Consider the following 23,474-nt stretch of genomic DNA (forward strand, 5'->3'; position numbering starts at 1 on the left):
GAGCTCAGGCAATCCGCCCATCTCAGCCTCCCAAAGTGCTAGGATTACAGGTGTGAGCCACTGCACCTGACCAGTACCACACACCTTTAAGTGACCAGGTCTTGCAAGAACTCATTCACTATCATGAGGACAGCACCAAAAGGATGGCACTCAACCATTCATAAGAAATCCATGCCTAGGATCCAATTCACCTCTAATACTGGAAATTACAATTCAATGTGAGATTTGGGTGGGGACAGATAGCTACACTATATCAACACTTGAAATGTCATGCACACAGGTCAGCCAGGTAACAAGGCAAAGTTCCTGGGACAGGAGGCAGAAATAAGACACACACACTTGGCTTGGATGTTGAAGGGTTCATGCGTGTGGTGCAGGATTAAACCAGATGACCTCTGAAGTCTTCCGGAGCTGAGACCCTTTAACTTTACTCAATGTTGACATGAGAAAGGGAGGCTCAGGCCAGGTTTTGAAAAGATTTGACTGCTGGGGTAAAGAGCTTGAATAAGATTGAATAAGATGGGAAGGTGGTAGGAAGATATTGGAGGTTTGGGGTCTGCAGAATAACGAACAAACTGTGCTAAGGAGATGACTCAGGTAGTGATGGACGGGAAGGATGATAAAGGGAAGATGTTACCACCAGAAACATCATGGGAGACTGCGGCCAGGGCACTGGCATCTGAAAGTAAGGCCTGAAGCTGGGCAGCGGCAATGGAAACAGACACGATGGAGGAGGGCAGACTCAGGTTCCGCTGGCCCCAGGGAATTCAGGAAAAGTACAAGTTTATTCAGAAATCTGAGTTTCCTCAGATTTAAAACCTGAGTTTAGATATGCTGGAGTTGAGCTTCTTGCTCACTAGACCAAGATCCACGTGCTCTTCAACTCTCAAGCTGTCTCCTCCCTGGTAGGTCCCTGGGAACCCTGATTTGCCTCAAGCAGATGCATCTGCTTCATTGTCACCAGGGCCACTGCACATGAGACCTTCATTCATTTCACTAAGTCCTTGTAACATCTATTTCCATATCTAATGTTATCCTCTATCAAAATCGCTCTATGTAGAAAGGATTAAAGCTTTTCTATGGCATTCTTTGTTATGGGTTACAGTGTGTGCCCCTGCCCCAAGTTCATATATTGAAGACCTAACTCCCAGTACCTCAGAATATGACCCTATTTGGAATTATTTCCAAGTAGGGTCATTGCAGACATACCTCGTTAAGATGAGGTTATGAGAGCAGGCTTGGGTCCTTATGAAATGTGGAAATTTAGACACTGAGACAGACAGACAGACAGACACACACACACACACACACACACACCCCACATGGTAAGCAGAGATCTACAAGCCGAGGAACAGCAAAGATTGCCAGGCAGTCACCAGAAGATAGGAAAGAGGCATGGGGTAGATTATCCCTCACCAGCCTCAGGAGGACTCAGTCCTGCTGACATCTTGATCTTGGACTTCTAGATGCCAAGATTTATGGGAGTCAATAAATCTCCAAACTTACTGGAGTCAATTTATTGTGAGACAGTACATTCATGTTGTTAAAGCCACCTGGTTTGGGGGATTTTGTCATGCTAGCCTTAGGAAGATGATACATCATGAAAAGTAAGATATTGCTATGTTCTTGAAAAGTATAGGATTCAAGAACTGGACTCTTTGCTGAAATACCATTGTAAATCCATGTGCAAAAAAGGAACATGTTAAATGTAATTTAGTTATATAGTTATTTGTTCATTATTCAGGAAACAAATAGCCATAGACTTGCCAGATTTTCCTTTTAGCATATTAGTTGAATCTTATAATTCATAGAAGCCATTGCTTTCTGAATAGGAAAGAATTTGGGGGTCTTCAAGATTCTGGGCCAGTTCTGGGCTACATCAAAGCATGGTAAAAAGATTCCTTTCCAAGACATGAACAATAGCTGTGCAAAATAGTCTTTGAACTTAAACTTGTTTTCCTCTTCCCTTCCTGACCTTGATTTTGTTTTCACGTTTGGGAGATAATTAGTAACTATTTATTGGGAAACCTGTGTGCACAATACTAGAAATATTCTATTGAGAAGAAAGACTGGGAAAACTGCAAAGTCAGCAAATTCAGTCTGCATCCAACCAATGTTTAGACAAATTCAAATCATAATTATATCATTGGAGATTAATAATGATGAAACTGTACTCAATGTAAATCTAGAGAAAGTATAAAATGTATACAAAATCGTAACTTTTTCTGAAATATCTAATGCTCCATTTCTTCTGTTGTTTTTTTCCACATTCAGATTTAGTTGACTAGTCATGGGAAAGAAAAGCCATTCTATTTACAAAACAGATCATTAAACATAATTACATTTACAAGCAAAACTACTTAAGGTCCCAAATGTCAGGTTCAGAGGCAGATTATCAGACATAAAGAGCACACTTATCAGTTTGAATAGTGCTATTTACCAGGCAGCTGCACAAAAGGTGACTGCAGTAAGTAGTATGCAGGTACCTAATACATTTATATTATAGGCAATTATGTTTGAGATCAAAAGAATTAAAAAACAAGAATCTTTTCCTCTAACAGATAGCTGTTTTGAAAACAGACTTTGTAGATAATTAAAATAAGTTGGAATTCATTTTGAAAGTTTTCATTGTTTGTTCTCCTTGCTACCCAGTGCTGACTTGCAAAATAATATTTAATAACCATAAAATCTTACATAATCTGTATTGATTACTTATATCATCTAATTGTATCTGTCTTTCAGGCATCCTTTAAGAAGTACATCACCCCCGTGAAGTCTCCTTATCTATTCTAGTCTCACTAATCTGCTTCTTCCTCAATTTCTCTAACACTTTCTGTTGTCTCCCCCTCCTGAGATAGGCTGTCACACATGTTCATTTCCAGCCTCTCCAGTTTGACTGTAGAAGGTTGGAGAATATAGCTTGTGCTGCTTTCATCTCACACCTAGCAAAATAGAACCATATACATTTTGGATAAAAGGAAGAAGAAAACAAAGAAAGGAAATGGAGGAAGTGAAGGAAGAAAAGCAAAGGAAGGAAAGAGGGAGAAAGGAAGGAAGGAAGGAAGGAAAGAAGGAAAAAGAGGGATGGGGATGTGGGAGGAAAGAACACGTGGAAGATGGGAATTACCCATTGCACAGACTTATTTGAGGCCCTTTAGCCCAAATTGTAATTAATGCCAATCCTCTCCTGACTGAGAAGAGAAGCATCGGGAACATCCACTGCGAGTTATCATTGGAAGAGAAAGCTCACTGTCTATACATATGGAATTTAGTTCAATGTGATCGCTGCACACTTTAATTCTATTGTAATCTCATTTGTCTTCTATGCGTTTAAATTGTATGCATCCATACTACAGGGTGTGTTAAAAGTTTATCGGCTTGAATGTATCTGACACTGATGAAAATTTCCATGTATTAACTTAATAAATTGTAAAAATGTATCAGATTATCAATAGATTTTTACTAACCAATTTTCTCCTTGACAAATAGCAATTTTGTTCAATGTGCCATATTTTATTAATGCAATGAATCAAGATTAATAATTCCCCAAATGAGTACTTATTTGCAAATTGCTAAAATGAGAGATTAAAGTTTACAATGAAGGGATGAAATATTCTCTAATATCTAAAAACCAGATATGGTCTGATTATATCTTTAATCACATATAAATTGGATTTTTTCAAATAAAATGACGTGGGGTTTCATTGCTATTTCAGTTGCATATTTTACCTTCAGAGATATATAATTGTGTATGCATCTATTATAGTGTGCATATTATAGTTTTGTAAATAACTTTCACATGCATCATTTGATTGTCACTAAAACTGAAGCAGACCAGGCAGACCTTATGACATATAATTTATAAATTAGAACACTATGATGGTGATATTAAATGACTTGCCCAAGTCACATAGAAGGAGAGAGAAAAAGGAGAGGAGAGAGGAAAGGAGACAAGAAAGTATAACTAGAGAAAATGAATGTTAAAAGTTTTATCTTCACATTTATTATTTTCTCAGTGAAAATATACTCAAAAGTAATTATAGTAAGTTGCTATCTTGTAAACTGATGGCCCCAGGGTTATAGTCTCAGGGTCAAAAAATAAGCTTCCTCTAGATATGGTATATTAAAACAATTTTATCATTAAAACATGAACAGTATTGAAATGTACAAGTACTCAACTTTTCAAAACTTATGTTTTCAGTTTTTTTATATAATGTCACTAATTTCCATTCCTTTTCCTAAGGCAAACAAGACATAAAAGAGTCATTCGCTGGTACATTTACTTTGACTCCTACAAATGATCTTCCTGTCGTTATTCTTGCATGATGTTTAGATAGCCTTTGTAAGCTCTTAAGAATGTCTGGACTTAGTGTAAAAGTTTGATTTTTTTCTGGGGTGTGTGTGTGTGTGTGTGTGTGTGTGTTATTTTGCATATTGCTTATTTTGGCCAAGCAACACTTGTGGTTTTTTTTCCATTATTTCCAGTGTTCAAATTTATTATGATATCTGTATCAGTTTCCAACTGGCTTATACATGCAGTACTTTCACAGAATCAAGAGAACAGAACCACTAAATGCAGTCAAATCCACAGATTAGAAAACAGAAGTAGAAAAAAGGAAGAAACAAACAGAGAAAGAAAGAGAAAAACCAGAGGGGTGGGAGTAGAAAGAAAGAGAGAAAAGGGAACATTGATTTCCATCCTGCAGAAAAAGTCACTAGCCTGTTTTACTTTCTAAAGCAGATCACACTCTGTGGAGAGAGCTGGCTTCCCTACACCATCATTGGCATGTTACAAATCGTTGTTGGCCACTGACCTGGAGCCATCCGCAGGATTAAACTATTCTGTGCTCACCTGTGTGAAATTTGAACTTCTTGCCTCCGGTAAGATGACCAAGATGCAGACTCAAGAAATGTATTTATACTAGTGATCTTTTAATGGAAATATCCACAAAATAAAATTTCTTTTTTTTTTTTCTATTTTCAACACCTTTAAAGCAGCAGCATCTATTCCAAGATGCTTAAAGTCGGAGTCTCTATTCTTTTGAAAAAGTATGTTAATTTGAGATCATATGACTAAATTTGTGTGCATCCTTTGGCACGATAGAGATGTATAATTCCATTAAGTTATCTTAGAAAATTAAAATAATCATGAACTTCTAAGGCATTTTGATTTCTGATATTCTATTTTTCTCAATAAGTACCCCTCCACACTGTATTTCTTTCTACTTATTAAAATTGTTCTAATGAGGTCATCTAGAACTATATAGCAGACCACACTAAGAGTTATTCACTATAACATGTGATTTTACCCAACAGTTTTTTAAATATCTGTCCTTAGAGGTTACTTTTTCCTTTGTTTTGACTTTATCACTTCTTCAAGTAGTAATTATTTGTATGGAAAACTGGTGCAATTGTCTAAGTCACATTACACATGGTGAATGGAAGCTATAATTTAGGACTCAGAAACACCTCTCTGTTCAAAACGTTTAAAAATGCTTCCAGTGGGATATTTTAAAGGTTACCCAGGATTTTGCTGTTTGAGTCTGTAAATTCTTCCTGCCTTCCTGGGAAGGCAGACATATTTAGAAGACCCTGAAAAATCATCAACTAAACTCAGGACATCTTAGACATCTCAAGCAGATGCTATTCCTGTTTCTGTTGGAACATCTTTTTGATGTATCAAAATGTGTTGTAAGATCTCATTTTCCTTTTCTTGGAATTATTAGAACGCAATTTATGTTAAATTATGAGATATTAAGGATGCCTTAATGCAACCATCCCCAACCCCACCCATTGGTCAGAGGTCAACTGTATAGATAACAAATTATGCACAATCATTTTTCTATGTAAAAGATACTACATTTTTCTACCCTTTTACAGGGTAAACCTTCCCAGGATAAACTTTTCACATTATTCTTTCTGGGCTTTAGCCATTCTAGTTTATTTCCTCTGTATATACTTGTCACAGTGTGAATGTGGGTGTCCCCCCAGAATTCATATGTTGGCATCTAATACGCAACAGAATAATATCAGGAGGTGAGGCCTTTGGGACGTGATAAAGTCATGAGGGTTCCACCCTCATGAAGAGTTTTAGTGCCTCATAACAGAGGCTGGAGCGAGCTCCTTTGCCCCTTGTGCTAGTGACCCCATAACAAGGCACCATGTATGAAGCAGAGAGCCCCCATTAGACACCAAATCTCCTGGTGCCTTTTCTTGGGCTTCCCAGCCTCCAGGACTAAAGTTATGTTGTCTATAAATAAGCAAGTCTAAGGTATTCTGGTTACAACAGCCAGCAAACAGACTGAGGCAGTATTCTAGTTTATAAAATTCTTAACTACAGATGGCTCCCTGACATGAATATATTATTCTAAAAGTAAAATCATCAACTTGGGATATTAGACATTGCCTTTCAATTTCAATAGTGTATCTACATTAATTGTGGTGAAGCTGCTCTTGTTATGTTGAATATTAGTTAACTAATACACACATATTTTTCCAAGTGTCTGTTGTAAAGACAGGTGCTTGACATTCTGAACATATGCCATTGATATTTTGAATTCACCGGCAGGGCTTACAATTCTCCCTAATAAATTTCCAAGGTTTTAGAACCAAGGTTCTAAAAATTTACATGATTTCACCCTCCCCTTCTAGGCACACTCCTTAAAGACATGTGTACACATATGTATCCAGGGGGCATTCCAGGACGCCACACAGCAGCATTATTCACAACATGCAGCCAGGTGCGGTGGCTCATGCGTGTAATCCCAGCACTTTCCAAGGCCAAGGTGAGAGAATCACTTGAAGCCAGGAGTTTAAGACCAGCCTGAGAAATACAGTGAAATCTCGTCTTTCCAAAAATATTTTTAAATAACTGGACACAGTGGTGCATGCCTACCATCCCAGCTGCTCAGAAGATGAGGTGAGAGGACCACTTGAACCCACGAGTTTGAGGCTACAATAAGCTACAATTGCACCACTGCACTACAGCCTGGGAAACAGAGTGACACCCTGTCTCTGAAAACAAAACAAAGCAAAACATAATCACTCAAATGGCAGGAAAAAAAAAAACAAAAACCAAAATCCCAGTCACAGAATGACTAAATACCTTCTGGTATACTCACAAGAATAAATGTACCCAGCAGAAAAACCAAATAACCTGCAGACTATACAGCAAAAATGAATAATTCTATTCATATAAAGTTCAAAATCACACAAAACAAAATTATAGCACTTAGACATGTGTACTTAGGTGACAAAAGAATAGAGAAAAGCAAAATAAATAAATACTATGAAAGTAAGCATGCTGGATGGCGGAATGGTTTATAATAGTCTATTTCTTGATACATGTTTACCTTATACTAATTTCTTATGTGTGCCTGTATATTACATGCATTTTTCTCTGTATGTGTTATAGTTCTCAATCAAAAGACTAAGATCAATTTTTAAAAATTAACCGTCTACCGGGCACGGGGGCTCACGCCTGTAATCCCAGCACTTTGGGAGGCTGTGGCAGGAGGATCACGAGTTCAGGAGATGGAGACCATCGCGGCTAACACAGTGAAACCCTGTCTCTACTAAAAATACAAAAAAATTAGCCAGGCATGGTGGCGGGCGTCTCTAGTCCCAACTACTCGGGAGGTTGAGGCGGGAGAACGGCGCAAACCCAGGAGAGGAAGCTTGCAGTGAGCCGAGATCGCGCCACTGCACTCCAGCCTGGCTGACAGAGCAAGACTCTGTCTCAAAAAACAAAAAACGAAAGCAAAAACAAACAAATAAAAACAAATAAAAATTAACTATCATGACTACCCTTCTGCAATCCATAAGCATTCTAGGGCATAACTAATATTAGGGATTATTTCAGGTATTACTTGACCATAGCTTTAGCCCCTTTCTCTTCTCACTCAACGCACTCAACTTCTGCTGTATCTTGTAGCAACGTTAGTAATAAAAGGTCTTCTGGGATGACAGCAACATGACAGTAGCAAAACAATGTTGGGGTTGGGGGGGAAGAGAAAGAGAGAGTCCATGATGCAAGAAAAGTCCTGGGCCACACTCAGTTGGGTCACGTTCTTAAACTTGAAAAATGACCAAAGGTAAAATAAAGTCATCAGAGCGAGCAAGATTATGCTGATCAACTTAAGCCAATGATAGCCCACTTTTAGAGCTCGAGTTGGACCAATCTCATTCAAACCATGTGGTTATTACATTACGGGGAAAGAGTGAAATTAATGCTAACTTGTATATTCTCATATGCACACATACATGTACACACAATCGTACATTCAACATTAGGGAAAAATGTACAGCAAAGTGTAAAGTGTAGCTTTCCATAGAGCAGTAGGATTATGAATTCTTTCATTTTTTTCTTCTGAATTATTTGGACTTTGTAACGTTTCTATTAACAACCAAAAACCCTTTCTCTAGTTTCTGTACGAGAGAAATCTCCACTTAAAAATACTCCTTCATGTTGTACAAGTATCATACTGGTCTTGATGTTTATCTGGGATTCCAATTCCGTTTCTGTTGGTCTTTCATTATTTGACGTTGATCAGTCCTCTGCTTATATTACTCCCTGAAAGTTTCAGATCCCTCTGCCTGTTCTTTTAACTATCTTTTACTAAAATTAATCTTTGATGGTCTAAGGCTAACACTGGTTTATTAAATATTTTGTTTTAAAGTAACCTGGTTTAGCTCAGCGTTTCTCATCTTACTCAGTTTCTCCTGTCCACAAATAGGAATCACAGCTGATGAAAGCAGTGGTGTCCTCTGGAAAATCCAGGAAAGTTTGCAGAACATCTGGCTAAAATTGAGTTAAATTCCAGTCTATGGAATGATAACAAGATAACTGAATAGTAAGTCCCATCTCTCACTCTCCCAAAAAGACATTGTCTAAAAAGCAACATATGAACCAAAACACCTTTACGAGAACTCCAGAAACCAGTGAAGAAGCTGCAGTACTCTCAGGGAATGCAACTTCAAGAATATCTGCACTGAAATGGGTAAGAAAAGCCTTTACATTCTACCCTCCCTCCCTCTACCCCAAGCTGGCTGAGCTCAGCACAGCTGGGAGAAAATTCTCAACTCAGCTTCTCTCTCAGGAGGGAAAGAGAAGGAGGAAAAAATGCATCCAATGTTAGGGCTTTCAGGAGATACCAAGACACTGATCTCTCATTAACCTGATTTAGAATCCTGACAAAACTTGCATACTTTAGATCCCTGGGAGCCACTGAGAACAAAAGAGAACTGTAGGCTTGCTGAAGCAGCAACCAAGATAAACACCAGAGGGAGCAGGAGATTACGAACTCCTAGAAAAGAAACAAGCAAACCTCTCTGGAAAATTACGCATACTAGCCAGAGAAAGTGCATCCCAAAAAAGCTTTGAGAGGCCTCCAGAAGCTCTAGCTGGGCTGACTAGTGTAGTTTTCCTCAGTATAAAGCTAGTCCATAAAGACTAAGAAAGATAGCTTTTTTTTTTTTTTTTTTATTCCAAATACCCAAGTCTCCGCAAGAAAAAAAAAAAACTGCAAGGCTTACAAAGAAAAAGGGAAATTTGGCCCAATCAAAAGAACAAAATAAATCTCCAGAATTCAACCCTAAAGAAACTGAGATCTATGAATTATGTAACAAATAATTTGAAATAGCTACCTTATAGCAGCTTAATGAGTTTAAATAAGACAGATAAACAAATAAGAAAAAAATCCAGAAACCTATGTGTGAACCAAAAGAGAATATCAACAAAGAGATAGGAATTGTATGTTTAAAAAAACTTCTGGACTTTAAATATATAACTGAACTGAAAAATTCACTATAAATGTTCAATAGCAGACTTGGCCAAGCAAAAGAAAAAAAAAGGTGAACTTGAGGACAAGTCATTTGAAGTTACCTAATCAGGAGGTAGATAGTAATATAAGTGATATTATTTTCTGTAATAACAATCAGATAGAAATGAAGAAATCTTAAGATACTTATGAGACATCATTGACTGGGCCAATATATGCATTATGAGAGACCCAGAAGAAAAGAGAAATGGGCAGACAGCTTATCTGAATAAATAATGGCTGGAAACTTCTCTAATCTCAGGATGAAAATAGACATCCAAATTTAAGAAGTTAAACACACTACAACTCTGATAAATCCAAAATGACACAGAGACACATTATAATCAAACTGGCAAAAGTCAAAGACAGAAAGAATCTTGAAAGCAGAAAGAATATGTAACTTGGTACATCAAAGGGAGCTCCCATAAGATTATCAGTGGGTTTCTCATAAGAAATCTTACAGGCCAGAAGAAAATGGAATGATATATTCAAAGTTATTTTTTTAAAAAACCTAGCAAGCAAGAATATTACATGTGGCAAAACTGTTGTTCAAAAATGAGGAAGAAATAAAAACTTTCTTACACAACCAAAAGCTAAAGGAGTTCATCACCACCAGACCTGCCTTAAGAGAAACATTAAAGGGAGTCCCTTCAAAGTTGAAATGCAAAGGTGTTAGATAGCAACATGAAAGCCTATAAAAATATAAAGCTCTCTGGCAAAGTTAAATACACAGATGCTCCTTGGTTTATGATAGTCCCATAAACCCATCGTAAGTTGAAAATATTTTAAGTCAAGGATTCATGGCTAAGAACTGTGACTCACTGCTGCTGCCCAACATGACAAGAGAAGAATGGTTAGGGTTAGGATTAGGTCATACACCATGATCAAGTGGGATTAATTCCTGTAATGTAAGAATGGTTCAACATACAAACATAAATCAGTGTAAAACACCACATTATCAGAATGAGATATAAAAAAATTACATGATCTCAATTGATAAAGAAAAAGCATTTGGCAAAATTCAACACCTTTTCATGGTAAAAAAAAATTCAACAAACTAGAAAGGAAATTGCCTCAACATAATAAAGGTCATATATGAAAAGCCTACAGCTAACATCACACTCAACAGTGAAAACAGTGAAAAACTGAATGTGTTTTCTTTGAGATCAGAAACAAAGCAAGAGGCCCACTCTTGCCACTTCTATTCAACATAGTACCAGAAGTCCTAACCAGAGAAACTAGGCAAGAAAAAGAAACGAAAGACATTCAAATTGTAAAGGAAGAAGTAAACTTATCTCCATTAACAGCTAATTCTGTATGTAGAAAATTCTAGACTATGCGCAAACACACACACACATACACACACATGTGCAAAGTGTTAGAACTAATAAATGAAATCACTAAAGTCGCAGGATCCAAAATTAACATGCAAAAATAAGTTGCTTTTCTATATACTAACAATGAAGAATCCAACAATGAAATTTTAAAAATGATGCCATTTACAATAGCATCAAAAAAGAATAAAATGCTTAGGAATAAACTCAGCCAAAGAGGTAAAAGATCTATACACTAAAAAATGTTGCTGAAAGAAATTTATGAAGACACAAATAAATGGAAAGATATCCTGTATTCATGGATTGGAAGATTTAATATTGTTAAAATACAAGTAATATTCAAAGTAAGACACAAATTCAATACAATCCTATTAGAGTCCCAATGGCATTTTTTATCAAAAATTGTAAAGAAATTATAAAATTTATATGGGATCTCAAAGGACCCCAAAGATCCCAAACAACACTGAGAAAAAAAGAATAAAGCTGGAGGCCTTATACTTTCTGTTTTTAAAACATGTTAAAATCTACAGTAATCAAGACAGTATGGCACTGGCATAAAAACAGACATAAAGACAAATGGAACCAAATAGAGAGCCCGGAATAAATCCTTGTGTATATAGTCAAATAATCTTCAACAAAAGTGCCAAGACTACACAATGGGGAAAGAACAGTATCTTCCACAAATGGTGTTGGAAAACTAGTTATCCACTTGAAAGGCAATGACATTTGATCTTTACCTTATGCTACAAAAAAAACAACTCTAAATGGATTAAAGACAAAAATGTAGGATCTGAAACCATATACATCTAGAAAAAAAATATGAAGAAAACCTTGTGACTTTGATTTGACAATGATTTCTTGATGACACCAAAGCACAGGCAACAAAAGCAAAAATTGACACATAGGACTACATCAAATCAAAAATCTGTGCAGCAAAGGAGATCATTAAAAGACTAAAAAAAGCCTATGGAATGGGAGAAAATATTTTCAAGCCATGTATCTGATAAAAGTTTAATATCCAGTATATATAAAGAGCTCTCACAAATCAGTTACAAAAAAAAAAATCAAATGACCTGATTAAAAAATGGACAAAGGATTTGAATAACCTTTCTCTAAAGAGGATATACAAATGAACAAAAAGTTTATGAAAAGATGTTTGACATCATTAATCATCAGGGAAATGCAAATTAAAACCACAATGACATATGACCTTACCCTTATTAGAATGGCCACTATCAAACAAATAAGCAAACAACAACAACAAAAAAAAAAACCAGAAAATAACAAGTGCTGGTGAAGATATGGAGAAACTGGAACTCCCGTGCACTTTTGGTGGAGATGTAAAATGGTGCAGCCACTATGGAAAACAGTTTAGGAGTTCCTCAAAAAATTAAAAGTAGAATTACCTTATGATTCAGGAATCCTACTTCTTGGGTTTTAATACAAAAGAATTGAAAACAGAATCTTGAAGAGATACTTGCACACCCATGCTCATTGCAGGATTATTCACAAAAGCCAAGGTGAAAGCAACTTAAATTTCTATCAACAGATAAATGGATGAAGAAAATGTGGCCTACCCACAACAATGGAGTATTATTCAGCCTTAAAAGTTAAGGAAATGTAGTCATAGACTAGAACATAGATGAATCCTGAGAACGTTATGCTAAATGAAAAAAACAGTTACAAAATATCAAATACTGCATTATTCCACTTAAATGAAGAACCTAGAATAGTCAACTCATAAAAACAGCAAATAGAATGTAACCACACATTACAGGTGTGGTTACAGGTGGCTCATGCCTGTAATTCCAGTACTTTGGCAGGCTGAGGCAGGCTAATCACAAGGTCAAGAGATCGAGACTATCCTGGCCAACATGGTGAAACCCCATCTCTACTAAAACTACAAAAATTAGCTGGGCGTGGTGGTACACGCCTGTAGTCCCAGCTACTTGAGAGGCTGAGGCAGAAGAATCGCTTAAACCTGGGAGGCGGAGGTTGCAGTGAGCTGAGATTGTGCCACTGCACTCCAACCTGGGTGACAGAGCTAGACTCCATCTCAAACAAACAAACAAACAAACAAAACACCTTCTAGAGATCTGTAGCTCAAAAATGCCCATATAGTTAACATTAGTGCACTGTGCACTTTGAAATGATTAAAATGATGTATTTTGTTGTGTTTTTTACCACAATTTTAAAAAACTGACACCAAGTAAAGGCAAAAATAATAAAACCTATGATAAATTCTTAGAACATAGGAACCCTGGAAATTATTTAGTCCAGATTCCTAATGTTATAGATAAGCAATGTCTCACATTAATTTTTTCTGGCTTTCTTTAAAGTCTAGGTCATCAGGTTTCTTTGCAATGACTTTTGTGATATATTTTAGCTCCTCATGTTTTAAACGTTTAAAAAGCATTTGTGATGTGTGCATATATATTACATATATAATTTATTTTTGATGTGATTCTATGTACCACCTCATATCATCAAGGATGCTTCTTTATGCAGCTCATCTGACCTACCCCGTTTTCTGGCATTTCTTTAATTCTCTATCATGTCCCAAAGATTACAAGTAGCACCTGCAAAGACACATTTGCAATTCTTTCAGTCTCCTGGCATAGGATTAACTTGAGCCTAACCTGAATGGTTTTCAAAGAGCTAAATAAATTTTTGTTTTAATTTCCTCACCTATCTTTGGCTTTAATCCAAGATTCTGACCTTTAAAAAAAAAAAAAAAAACAACTTTTTTGAGCTGCTTCTCCTTGATGAAGAAAATTGGGGCCACAATTATGAAGAACAGTTCCGCTTTGAAATCATCTTGATGGTTTTTATACCGTCGGCTCCTGGCAGAGGTTGGCCCCTGCCTTGCAGCTCTTGTTGCTTGCACTGAGCATGTACCATTTCACAGGTGAGGCCTAGGAAAGGTTTTCCACATATTCACCATCTCAGAGAATTGAGATGCAGAACAGGAATCTTCTCCAGCTTGAGGTGGAGAAGACTGACCATATTATTGACCTTATTGACCATATTATACTATATTGCAATTTCCTGCTTCAATGTCTGTTTTATAGTATGTATTAGGGAAACCCCATATATCATCCTTGCCTGAACACTTATATATCTATAACTTTAGCAAACTCCCTTCCTTAGAAATAACCTGTCTTAGGTTCACTCCAGAAAACTTGTTTCTACACACTAAAATGAAAATAGCGAGCTACACCCTATATAAAAATATATTCTCAGAATTCTGTCCTACTAACGTTCTTTATTTCTTAGGCCAAATTTCTTTTGTCTTGCTCTTGCATATAGATCTAAATCTCTGCAATGAATGTAAAGTTAATGGCTCTCTGTTTCAGATAATAAAGATAAAAGGCATATTAATAGACTTTTCAAAAGAAGATTTGAGAGCTCATGAAATGATTTCAACCCAGGGACTCCAACCACATATTACTCAGCTGCTTATAACCAATCATCTAAATTAGAAAAAAAATTAGTAAGCTTGGATAAGACTTTATCATTCTTAATGAAATTATTTAATATTTCAAATCTGTTCATTAAAGGCACACAGTACCACATTCTACAGTTTTTAGCCTCCTGGGTTTATTTTAAAAATATCAACTAATTTCAGTAATAAAAATAACATTAAAATGTTTTCAACATTTTGGTTAAAGAGGATATTCAAATATCAATTTGAATTGATAATTCAATTCAGCTTATGATAATTTAAACATCAAACTCACTGTTATCTATACCTTCAAGCATTTTTAACCAAAAATTACCAGAATGATTTGATGAGGAATTAACTTTACTTACATTAATGAAAATTATGTCTATTATGCTAAATAGTTGTGGATAAATAATAAGCATCAAAAATAAGAAATAAATATGACATCAAGTATTTAAATATACTATGGCTTTTCCTTTCATTTTTTTCTTAAAATTCAATAAATCTACAAGTTATTTTATGTATTTATTTATTCATTCATTTATTTAGTTATTTTTTTTTTTTGAGACGGAGTCTCATTCTGTCACCCAGGGTGGAATGCAGTGGCTCAATCTCAGCTCACTGCAACCTCCACTTCCCAGGTACAAGCAACTCTCCTGCCCCAGCCTCCCGAGTAGTTGGGACTACAGGCACCGCCACCATGCCCAGCTAATTTTTTGTATTTTTAGTAGAGAAGGGGTTTCACCATGTTAGCCAGGATGGTCTTGATCTCCTGAGCTCGTGATCCGCCTGCCTCGGCCTCCCAAAGTACTGGGATTACAACTTATTTTTATATGTCCAGTCTTTTCTGGCATCACAATTATTTGCCCAAGTCAGCTACCTCATAAATTATACTAAACATCATGTTCAGGTCTCATTATTCCCATGATCAGGGTTCAGCAAACATTTTCTGTAAAAGGCCAGAGAGTAAATACTTTAGGCTGCACTGGCTGCAGAGTCTCAGTTGGTCACACATTCTTTATTTGGTTTGGGTTTTTCTTCCATATTTTAAAAGTGCAAACGACATGTTTAGCTTACTGGCTGTACACAAACAGGTCGAGGTTGGAACTGGCCCACAAGTAGTGGCTTCTTGTCTCCAGCTATAGATGGTTTTCTATATGGCACTTGTTTAAAAAGCCAGTTTTCTTCTTTTAAAACGCGCAAAGAGCACAGGGTAAGTAATCAGCCCTTTTGGCAAGTCCGGATCTACCCTAAGCTAGCAGTGTAACTCTGAAGAAGTGATTCAGTCTCTGAGTTTTCTTTTCCTCATCTGTGGAAGGAGCAGATGTCTTTTATGGAAGGGAGAAGCAGATGAGTGTCAGAGGATGAATACGGTGGGACCCGGGGTTACCGGCAGAGGACAGATACAATAACAGGTGAGACAGAGGGTCCCTAGGGAGAGCTTAGGGAGCTGTTGAAGCTAGAATCTCCCCCAGGCACTCTTGCCTCGAGAGCAGCTCGCTTTTATCTTCTGCAGTGTTCATATCCATTCATGTAACACCAACCCAATCCAGACACACAGAGATGAGTAAGAAGCAGTAACCACAGTGCCGGGGAAAGTCCGGCGTTTCAGCAAGTGCGATATACTACAGGTTAACAGCGAAGATGGGCAGGCAGCAGAAGAGGCAGAAGAGGGACCTCTATGAAGTGGGGTGTTTGGGGGAAGATGATCCGGATTTGATTCCAGCTGAACAAAGCTAGAAGCAGCTCATGCCCAGTGTTCAGGGGGATGAATAAAGTCAGTATATTCAGAAATGCTAAGTTCCACGTAGAGAACAAGGACCTCGGTGTTGTGAAACGCAGGGATGTGAGTTGGGAGAGGTGTCAGAGGAGGCTGGAGCTGGGCAGAGAATGGGTCAAGAAGGTGTCTGTCGTGGGGAGGAGCAGGCACTTTATGCTGCAGATGATAGGAAATCATTCAAGTCTTTTAAGCCAGAAGGTTTCATGGCTAAATTTGCATTTAAGATAAATCACTCTGGCAACTGTAAGACTGGAGCAGGAAGATGAATTAGGGCCTAGTCCCTTAGCCCTGACAGGGCATGATGAAGATTGGATCCAGGGCAGTCCTAAAAGGTCAGAATAAAGAAGACTCATCTCAGTCATATCTGTAAGACACATTGTAAAGACTTGATGACTAATGGAAAATGGGATGTGGGGGAGGGAAAGGAAGAAGAAAAACAGCAGGAAACAAAACAACAAACAGGAATCAAGTCTGGGCGAGGTGGCTCACGCTTGTAATCCCGGCACTTTGAGAGGCCAAGGCGAGCGGATCATGAGGTCGGGAGTTTGAGACCAGCCTGACCCATACAGTGAAACCCCATCTCTACTAAAAATACAAAAATTAGCTGGGTGTGGTGGCGGGCACCTGTAATCCCAGCTACTCGGGAGGCTGAGGCAGGAGAATCGCTTGAACCCGGGAGGCAGAGGTTGCAGTGAGACGAGATTGCACCACTGCACTCCAGCCAGGGTGACAGAGCAAGACTCCGCCTCAAAAAAACAAACAAACAAACAAACAAACAAAAAACGCCCAGGAATCAACAGGAATAACAGAGGCCGGCCTAGAGAGAACAATCGAGATTAGGATTCCAGTGTGGATATGAGGAGTCAGGTGTGGTATGGAACCTCCAGGTCAGGACTGGAGATGCATATGTGGATCCCAGGCACAGGCACCCACCAAGAGGTGCGGGAGACACTTGAGACCACAGGAAAGACGGGAAGGGAGGGGCCACCGGAGCTGAGCAAGGGAGGGGCCGTTCCAGGGAGACGCCAGGCTGAGGAGAGCTCAGGAGTGGACTTCCATGAAGCGGAGGGAGGGAACCGCAACGCCTGTGCCCAGGTTTCTCTGACCACAGAAATAAGCACATCGCAGAAATTATAAAGAACAAGTCACTTAACATAGTTATTTTAAAAAACATAATTATATACAAAGAATTGTAATCCTGTGTGGGATATACAAGAAATGAGTTGATTTGATCCTACCACTTAGAGTTTACCAATATTTCATCCATGTTTACTTGTAGTCACAGTTGAGAATATAAACCTAAACTTCCTTGGAATTAATGGCCTGGTTTATTGTCACATCTTCCTAGTTATTATAATAACATAAAACTAACAAAGTAAGAAAATCTTTGCAGATTCCTACATAAATGGGAAAAGAAGTGGCTCTAGCTAGATGGGGGGTTGGGGGTGCGCCCAGTGTACATTTTTGAAAGACCATCCACTGTGTTCTCAAACGCAGTGTGCTCCTGTAAATGACTCAGAGGAAGGCTGTGGTCCCAGCCCCAGATTCTGATTCCGTAGGCCTGGGACAGGCCAGGGAATCTACTTCTTATTGGGCAACTGCAGAAAATCTAGAGTTGGCATCCCAAGGAGCACACCTCGCCAGTCCTTAGAAGTTTACAGTCTTCAAAGTCAGGGTCCTGCATACTTGAATGACTACTCATTTTCAGGAAATGTCACTACAAAATTGTTAATAAATTTTTATAATTTTACATTGTCTGAAAATTATTTAGCACATTCTCTTGAAAAAAAAAAAAAACAAAAAAAAACCCCCATGCTTAAAACAGGTAAGTTGAGTATAAATGTTTGATCTCAATTAACTCATGAGTCAACAATGCTCTGAAAGCATTGACTGAATCCTTACTGAATAGCACATCCAGGGCAGGCTATTAGGATACAAAGATGAAAACAGACTTAAATTAAGACAACAGATGTTACAGGGTGGTAATCACCCACATGTATCATAGCCCCAGAAGAAGCCCTAATTTTGCCTGGGGACATCTGTAAGAAGGAGAAGGACCAGAATTCAGTCATAGGAAATTGGCAATGTGGAATGAGTGTGCCTGCACTACATCTAGACAGGGCACTTGTGAGGATCAAATGAGATATTAAATGGAAAAGCGTCTTTGGGACAGGTAAGGTGTTGTTACTGTGAGCTTTTCAGTTTCTAAGAGTAATGACATTTCTTCTTCTAGGACTGTGTCCTTGTCTCAGTGGAATTCAGGTGAAAATCATTTGCTTATACTCCCTGGCTTAAAAAATTTTTAAAGACCAACTGGTTAAACTGTATGCATTTTAATCTCAGTAAGTTTTCCTTGTTCTCCTCACATGCTCACTCTTTGCTGTCTGGAAATCTTAAAGAAAATGTGTTATTTCTAGTACAGAGCAGAATGTAGAAGAAAGGGTGGTGGGCAGAGAACCACACAGGAAGGGTGTAAGGAAAGGAGCAAGAGGCAATACGTCTGTGGCAGGTTTCACTGGCCAGCCCTTTTCTCGGGAGAAAGTAATCAAATCACTCTCTCTCCCTACACATCTACCACTCCAGTCTGGTGAAAACAGCAAGATCCAGCATCCTTGCCAATATCTAGCTGTGCGATCTTGAAAAAAATATTACCTAAGTCTTCTGGACCTCTTTGCCTTCATTTGGAGTAGAGCAAGCTTGAACAGAACATTTTGAAAGTACCGTTCTACCCCAGCATTTTCTCATTCTATGAACATGTGTTCTCATTGGCCTGGATTTGCCCTGGTGATGTGATGAGATCCAGAAAGGGCAGACACATTTTTGAGGTGCTCAGCTGAGGACAAGCCTAAAGTATGATTTTCAGATATCACAGTTCCAATACCATATCTCTTCTCACTTATGTACATGTTTTAACACATTTAAGACCTGCAAGTTATGTACACACATAGAGATACACACATATACACATATATTTGGATCATATATGATTCTATGTATGATTGTGGCTTTCCCCAACAGATTTTATTTTCTGATTTCTCAAGGAGAAGGCAATATTTCTATTTTTATTCAGTCTCCTTCAAGAACATTGGGGTTGTGCAGCCAGCTTGTATACAGTGTACACTGTCCTTTATCCACAGGCCACTAACTTACCCACAGATTACATTCATGACCCAGCACAGCAGCAGGTGGGGCTTGTATCTTCGAGCATTCTCAGGCCAGGGGGGTGGAGGAGAGGGGCAGAAACCTTTACAGTATTAATTGCATGTGCAAAATATTTTAGCTATTTTAATGTATACTAAACAAATCATTTTACTTTATTAAATTTCCCCTCCCAATTCTCATAGTACACAGATAAACCCAACCATAGCATTCTGCCCTCTAGATAAAATTGTATTGGTTAAACATATTTTTCCTTCAGTAAATAAATATCACACTCTGGATGATTTTTATAGCTAGTAGTATGGTCCCTGGAACATATGCCATCTGTAATGCATTGCTGTGTATACTGTTTTTAAAACGTCCATCATATGTAAACCTCATAAGCTTACAAAAGTTAATCACATGTGATAGTGTTAAGTATATGTCACATATGCTTGTATAATATTAACAAACTAAAATAACTTCAAACAGACCAATAGACATGTTTTAGAGCACCCTTAATCCACAGATGACAAATTACCTTCAAGGCTTCTACAAATTAAAAATACTAAGAGGAAAGTGTAATTTATTCTGGTAGCTATGCAATAATCACACAAGAAAAAAGCTGGTTGTCCCAGTGAATCTGTGGTTGGCCCCTCCTCAGTCATGTGGCTTTGATCTCAGGATCTCATTGACGACTTTGGGATCCCTTGTTTTTCCTCTAGATTCTAAGTGAAAAGCACTGGGAGATGCATGGATAGACCGCAGGAGCGTCAGAAATACTCCCAAGAACACATGGCAAACGCGTGTTGTAAATGCTTTAACCTTCATTCCAACACAGACTCCAGAGACTGCATGAGATTCGCAGAGAAAGCCACTACTCAGAAGAGGCTCCGGGCTTCCCTTGCGCTTCTGCCTTTGGAAGCCGCAGGCCAGTCCTCGGCTCATTTACTCCTCTGGCTGATTCAAAGCAGCCAAGTTTCACTTGACCCTGCTTAGCAAGAGAAACCGCTCCTCCTCCAATGGCTAATAATTCTTCTGAGTGGCAAACGGTTAACACCCAATTTTAATGCCCTGGCTCACAACCCCCACACAGACATCTGAGCCACATGTGAGTAGCTTTTCTGTAAATGACAGAAATACTAAAAGAACTTGATGGAAATCGTCTCCATTTCCTTTCGGGGGCGTACTAGGGACCAATTAAACGGAGCACTTCCACCGGCCTAGTGGTTTTCTGCAGCCGGGGAAGACGGGGCGGTGCGCTGAGGCTCGGCGCCCCCCGGTGAGACCAGCCCCTCACTTGGCCGCCGGCCTCTGAGACAATGGAGCTGACACTGCCCAGCGGGGGTCGCGCAGAGGGGTCAGCAGGATCCGCGGAAGAGGCAACAGCTGGGGAGCCCTCCTTCACCCTACATCTTTGTTCTGCTCTCTTTTCCATCCCCAAAGAAACAGAGGAGGAAGCAGAGCCCCCACTGCGCGGTTGTGTAGGTGACCACGCCGCTTCCCCCATCTCCCTTAGCAACGGGGCTTCCGCGTCCCTCGAAATGGCCAGTTTCGCCCCCTCCTTCTGGGGCAGGTCCAGAGTTCAGAAGGCTTCTACTCCCAGCCTCCTCGGCTTGTGCATCCCAGCGGTTGGGAAGTCCCCGCGATTCCTTTCCCAGGAAGGAACCGACAAGCCTCCTCTCCACGCCCCCCAGGCGCGTCCAGTCCTCACCGTGCGGGAACTCTGGGTGGAGACCCAGCGCCTCAGGTCCGACCCCCGACACCCTCCCGGCGTCCCCAGCCCGGCCGCGCAGAACAGCCTCTGCGCCCCGCCGACCTCCAGACTCGGAGAGGCTGCCCCGCCGCGTTCTCCGCGCTGGGACCGCGCGCAGCGCCCCGCCGACGCCCCTACCTGCCGGAGAAGGGTCCGCGGGAGCCGGGGGCCGGGCGACGCGGCGATGGCCAGGACTCGGCTCGGAGACCAGCCCCGCGCAGCGGGTGAGGGGGTCGGCAGTTGCCCCTGTGCCCGGGGCCGGCGCAGATGCGCGCAGCCAGGCCGGCTGGAGGCTGGGGACGGCTCCGCCACCCGCTCGGTGGCGGCTCTCTCTGCCCGCCTCTGCGACCCGCAGCCGCGGCGTCGGCGGCGACACAGTCCCCGCCGGCCCCGCCTCTCCCCTCCCCGCGCGCCCCCCGCGTGGTGCCCGCCGCAGAGCGGGTCGTGGGGCTGGGCTCCAGCTCCCGGGGCGCCGCGCCTCGCTCTGTGGGTCACTTTCCTGCCGCGCCCAGGACGCTGAACCCGCCTGGCTTCTAATTCCCGCCCGGGCAGCCCCCCAGTCTCCGGCGCCCTCCTTTCCACGCTCCCCCGCGCGTTCCTGGAGACCGCGCCTCTCTGCGCTCCTGCCCTCCGATCCTCTCCGCTCTCTCCCGCCTGTCTCTCTGCTACAATTCTAAGAACGTAGCTCACTCCTGAAACTTTTCCGTCTCCACTTCAGCAAGATCCCGGGAGCTGGAGGGGAAGGGAGTGCCCAGAGCTGTGACCTGCAGCCGAGGTCCCCCTGGGCAGTCCGAACAGAACAAAGGCCATTGCGGGGACTGTGGCAGTGGTTACCAGATGAAATGAGTGACCCCTTTTAAAGCTACAGAGGCCGTAACAGTCTTTCGCCCTCTCTGGTAATTCAAGAGCCTTCTGAATTGGGCTCCAAAAATCAACTTCAGCCTTGGACCAGAGAACATGTGCTAGAATAAGCCTGCCTCCAGGGGACTGCGCCGTCACAATTGTTAGACAATTCCAGTGCGTTCAGTGCGATGAAATGGAAGGCTTACCCCAGCCCCCAATTTTGTTCTTGGCTGGCTGTGTAAACATGTTTCCTGTCCACATTTCTCCAGGAGGGCTATTTGCTGTATTAATTCTGGGGTTAATGGAGACATGCAGTCACACGTTGCTTTACCAGAGGGGTACGCTCTGAGAAATGAGGGGTAGCTCTGAGAAATGTGTCCTTAAGCGATTGCGTGACTGTGCGAATATCATAGGGTGGATGGACCTACAAAGAACTCAGTGGTGTAGCCTACTCCACACCTAGGACATGTGCTACAGGCAGGGTGCGGTGGCTCACATCTGTAATCCCAGCACTTTGGGTGGCCAAAGCAGGGGGATCTCCTGAGATCAGGAGTTTGAGACCAGCCTGGGCAACATGGCAAGACCCTGTCTCTACCAAAAACACAAAAAATTAACTGGGTGTGGTGGCACAGCCTGTGGTCCTAGCTACTCAGGAGGCTGAGGTAGGGGAATTACTTGAGTCCTGGAGGCGGAGGTTGCAATGAGTCGAAATCCGAGATCGCGCCACTGCACTCCAGCCTGGGAGCGACAGAAGGAGACTCCTGCCACACACACACACACACACACACACACACACAGAGACACACAGGACATATGATACATAACCTAATGCTCTTAGGCTACAAACCTATAAAGCAAGTTCCTGTGCCAAATACCATAGGCAATTATAACACAATGGTATTTGCATATCTAAACATATGTAAATGTAAAAAAGGTACAATAGAAACATGGTATTATAATCTTATGGGACCACCTTCCTACATGCGGTCAGTTGTTGACCCAAACATCCTTATGCAGTGAATGACCGTATAGGTGATTATATATACACATATTGTACACATTGATATATATTATATATAATCTATGTAATGTATAAAGTGCAATATATGATAATGCGATTATATAATGCATGTATATACTGTAATTATATATTATATATAATCACATAATGTGTATATATACATGTATATATATACATAATAGAAGAGGGTCTTGAACATAGTACACACTCAATAACTGTTTCTTCAAATGAGTTTACTACCATATTAATTATTGGATATGTCTGGATAAATTGTATGATAAATGAATATATGAAAGATAGAGACTCTATAGTTAGTTTTCTGCATGAAATTCGAACTTC

General features: G+C 40.2%; 1 protein-coding gene across 2 annotated transcripts in view; it reads right to left on the minus strand.

Annotated features, from left to right (window-relative positions):
* LOC105485316 (myosin XVI) overlaps positions 1–21,627 on the minus strand; it is a 703,391-nt gene extending 681,764 nt beyond the window's left edge. Inside the window, exon 1 of one of the 2 annotated variants that reach the window (XM_011747599.2) lies at positions 21,410–21,627. The gene's annotated coding sequence lies outside the window, so the exon portion shown is untranslated. The remainder of the gene's footprint in view (positions 1–21,409) is intronic. The other variant, XM_071081051.1, reaches the window with a different exon arrangement.
* Positions 21,628–23,474: the final 1,847 nt, after the last annotated feature.

This window comes from Macaca nemestrina, chromosome 16, assembly GCF_043159975.1.
Source record: "Macaca nemestrina isolate mMacNem1 chromosome 16, mMacNem.hap1, whole genome shotgun sequence".
Taxonomy (NCBI): domain Eukaryota; kingdom Metazoa; phylum Chordata; class Mammalia; order Primates; family Cercopithecidae; genus Macaca; species Macaca nemestrina.